This window comes from Chaetura pelagica, unplaced genomic scaffold, assembly GCF_000747805.2.
Source record: "Chaetura pelagica isolate M959 unplaced genomic scaffold, ChaPel_1.0 scaffold104, whole genome shotgun sequence".
NCBI lineage: Eukaryota > Metazoa > Chordata > Aves > Apodiformes > Apodidae > Chaetura > Chaetura pelagica.
In genome coordinates, this window is record NW_009953786.1 from 4,788,254 (window position 1) to 4,792,969 (window position 4,716).

Genomic DNA, 4,716 nt, shown 5'->3' on the forward strand with positions numbered 1-4,716 from the left:
GGAAAGATTCATTCCATGTCTGGGTGTTAACTTAATGAAAGATTAAATAAGAAGCATGAAACAATGAAGAAAACCTGCGCCTTCTCACCCACAAAGTATTTCTTTTTAAAATTTATATTCCTTACAAAATATGTTTATGAAATGTGCACATAGTGCCATGTTGTTGGAGTTAAACACCTTCCTATAGCTTTTAAAAAGCTACTTGGAGAGTTTAAAAATACAAAAAGAAGCACAGTCCTGCCAAGTTTTGTGTGTGTGCTGAATTTCCAGCACATGACTAGATGTGAGACTGCTTGCTCAAATCATCTCCTTCAATGTTGCACACTTGTCTGTGCTTTGAGGATCGGGGGAAGTTGTATTCCATGTGCTAAACCCATTGCATCTTCCTCTGCTCGCTTAAAAATACCCAGGGCTCCAACCAGTTTAATGTCACAGAACAGCAACACAGAAGGAAAGGAGAGACCTGTGCTGTGGGTGCTGCAGTCACGCTGGGTTGGGGCCCATCAGCTGCAGCAATAACCAGTGACTGTTGCCTTGTAGAAGTCAGCCCAGTCTCCCAACCTTTGCCAAAGCTATTGCATTGAAGAGAGAGTGCTTGATGCTGGAAGTGAGTTGGTTTTGGGGTTTTTTTTGCTTCGTACCCAGACAGCTTTTTAACATCCAGAGCTAAGGAGACATTTCTGAAGTATTATTAGTATGTTTCTGTGGCTGTGTTGGTAAGTGGAGAGATGCAGATAGGATAGAGACACAAAAACTAGTGGAGTTCTGTACAGAGTGTGGAGCTGAGAGAAGGACAAAGTTAGTTACTGCTTTTCCAATTCTGTTTATTTTAAAATACTCTTACGTAATTTCAGGGGAAAAAAACAAACAGAAAACCTAGTAAGATCAGATTGTTAAAGGAAGGTGTAATAGCAAATCATTTTTGTTAAAGGTACTGCTTGAGAAGAATTTCATGGAGCTCTTTGCTGGGCCTGCTAAATGACACGCAGAAAGCCCCTCACCTGCAAACACGCAACGCTTGACTTGGCAAAGCCCTCAGAAAGGTATCAGAAAAAATACTCAAATATTTTACTTTTGAACTTTGAATATAGTGAGGGGCATTTTTTGTTTCTAACCCAAGAGAAGGCAGAGCATTGCAATTTCCTATATAAAATGTTGGCCTTGTAAAGAAGGATGCATCAAGACAAGAATCTTTTGCCATGGTTACACACAGTCATCAGAGATGATGCTACACGGGGGATTGATAGCACCAAACCTGCTGGCAGACTGTATTTTAGTCAACTCCAACCAACTTCTTTGGACCTGTCCTGACAAAACACTCCTGAAGTGCTGTGGTTTTCCTGGGAATATGAATTGATACAATATTGATTCTATCAGTGGATGCAAACACTGATCTTTGTGTCCAAATAGGTGTCTGGACTCATTAGCAGTGAGGGGGTTTACATGTTTTACAGACTATAAACATACTGTTATTTTGTTCTTTTCAGTTTATAGTATCTCTAAAAAGCAGAAGGAAAAGATCCTTAACATCACCAGACTTTGTTAAAACTGAAAAATGCTCAGTGCTTCTGTTGAAGCCTGAGGTTTAAAATTCAGATCTGGATCTTCAGCACTGTAAAGCTTTGGCTCTCTGGATCTGATTGATAGGGTGCATCTTATCCTGGGATATAAAGAAAGACCCCTGAGGTATTTAATATCTGCAGCCTGTTTCTGTTAGGAATTATAGTTCCTGCATGGCACTGCACCTGGAGGAGTTCTGGGTACTAACCCCTGTCCCAAAAAAAAGGAAATAAAAATCATTGTAACTTGTAAATTTGTTCAGAAGGGTTTTAGGAGATAATATGGTGGGTATACAATTTAAGGAAAAATAAAGCAAAAAATCCTGCTCCAACTTTTTTCCCTAGTTACATTCCAGCCTGACCATATGCTGATGAAGAGATGGTTCGGTTTACCTGCTCTGTCCTCATTAGCCATTTTTCTATTAGATGTTAGCATTAAGTGTGCACTTAATGCACTTCATAACACGAGGATGTTTGTAGAGTTAAGACTGCTTCTGTGGTGTTAACACATGACATTCTTTCTTTTAACATTGTTAAAGAAAGCCATAAAAATGCTAGATGGTTCATGACAGACTAAAATAGTTTCGCACAAGCTGTGTGACGTGTTAAGAGTGTTTTGTCTTCACATGGCTGACAGCTTGCTTTCTGACTTTGCAGTACCTACTGGAGGTTTTTGTGCATGAAATCAAAGGGAAAACTGGGAATAAGAGGGAACACAGTTTCATTAAGGAACAGGATAGCCATTTGTGTCCTCAGCTTTTTTTAAGTTCTGTTTTTATATCGTGCTGCCGTAGGTGAAAGAGATTTGTTCAACTGGGCTCCCTTTCTCCTTGTGCTGTTTGAGTTAAAAGCTCTAAAAGCTTGTCTTTAAAGAAGATAGTAAGAGAGTATGTCCAAAATAGTGTATTTCTTTCAGAACAAGCTGTTTATCATGTAGATTATATACTTCTTTCAGTATTACTTGACAGCCTAGGGGGGCTTTCATTTAGAAAGTCATCAATGCACCCTTGAAGTCCTTTAGAATAGTGTGTGTCAGTGAGTAATTTAAATGACACAGTTGGCAACATTTATCATTGCACAGAACAGTGAGGGAAGCTTGCTGCTTTTGGAGTGACAGCACTAACAGTTCTGCTGTGGTTTATTTATTAGGGGGTGAGGCTCCTTTATTGCACCTAATTTTTTCTAGTCTGACCATCCAAGAAGATGTCTGTGTTCCTTTTTTTCTCCTGCTATTTAAAGACTTGTAAGAGAGTTTGTACAACTCTTCTGCAAGTAGCCCTCCTTGAGGTCAGGACCAAGTAAGGGAAATCTTCAGCCAAATTCCTTTTGAATTGAAAAATTTAAACAACTTGAGGAAAAAGGAGTCAGACAATGGAAAGTGGAATCCAGCCTTATTTGTAACAGATGCTATTAACACATTCTTAGTTTTACAGTCTATTTTGGCACTCTTTTGCCTCTTTGTTCTGAAACAACTGTAGTATTAAAAGTTCACTGCCAGTCCCAGGCAAGAGCACCTAAATAAAATGGGTGGATGGTCTTAATATGAATACAAGTTAAGGATTAAGCATTATCTTTTCCTTCATTGCTCAAATGGGCTTAGGGGTACAGGTAGGGGGAAGGACAACTTTGCTTAGCACTTCTGTGCACTGATGGCACCTGTGCCGTGACATTAGTGCAGTTGTGATGTGACTGCAGATAACCAGGAGGCTCTGCACAGACTCAAATGCCAAGCCCAGCCTACCTAGCTATTTCTAGATACACCGTGATCTAGAAACAACCACGGGAGTCTTTGGTTCTGTGACAGGGGGTTTCATGCTGCAGTAGTAATGCAGCAAAAATTTTGTGGCCACAGATTCTGCTTCAACCGAGTATGTCCCTTGCTTTTCTTGTTCCATAAGCAGATTTTTAGCATAGAATGTCAAATCAGATAATTTATCAAGTAAAATTAGCAAAATGACAGTCCTCCTCACTGCTCATTACTCATTTTTTCTGATAAATTTCACTCATTTAACTAGATTCTACTTCTGTTGGCAGAGGGGCTTCCCCTTCCAGCTTATCTTTTCAGATAGTCAGCAGATAATTACAATTCAAAATGTTAACAGTGCTACTTATTTTTAGAACCTGACATAAATTTGAAAATAAATTAATAGAGAACAGAGAGCTATGATGACTGGGGTAAAAAAAATTGGTAGACACCTGTTGGAACCTTCTTTGGTACAGCCTGCACTGGGCAGGGGATCTCCATTTGCGTCTCTTCAGACGTATCTGCTCACTGATGCTGGGGAGAAGGTGATACCTCAACGAGGGAGATGTTACTCTGGAATAAATAAAATGCTACCAAACTGAATAAAACTAATCGAAACACAGGAACATGTTCTGTTTCACCAGGGTAGAATCTATTCCAAAGTCAGCAAGACAACTGGCCTAATCCTGGTACAATCTCTGAAGAAGGTAACTCACACAGGCACATTTTACCCTGGTGCAGCAGCATTGCCCAGGTTATCCTTTGGGGGCAATTATTTAGGTGTCGTGTCAAACAGGAAAGCTGATTTCTAGCTCACATTCTCAGTGACCACCTTACAAAGCCAGGTGGCTCATGGGTTAGTTCATGAGCAACATACACAATTTTTCTGAGCATCCTGAATATGTGAATGTCAAAACTCTTTTTGAACCTGGATAAACCCCACTCCTGCAGGACCCTGTGTGCCAGTTACAATATGTTCTCTGTGTATCTGTTTTTCTCCTAAGAGCACTGGCTACACAGACCCCTCTGAACTGGATTGATCCCATCGTACTTCAGTCCAGCCTCCTGAGTGTCCTTTGGGACACTTTTCATAGCACATTAGAAGTGTGTATCTATTCCTCCAGCTTCCAGGGTTTTTTTGCCCATCTTCACATGCAGATTTTGGCACCTAATATGGGTCGTAGGCAAAAAACAGCAGTTAAAGAGCAGGAATCCTACACTGCATCTCCTTGCCTGTGCCTGCAGGTCATAAACGTGGTAGGTGTGTGGTTACCACCATGTCTGCAGGAGGTGTGTGTGTGCCTGCCTGCAGCTGCTGCATTTGAGTACTGCCCATTAGCTTCAGGTATCCTCTTGACACCTGAAACTGTCATCCTAGAGCTCCTGTGCCCTCTTGCAGCCAAGAGCTCCATG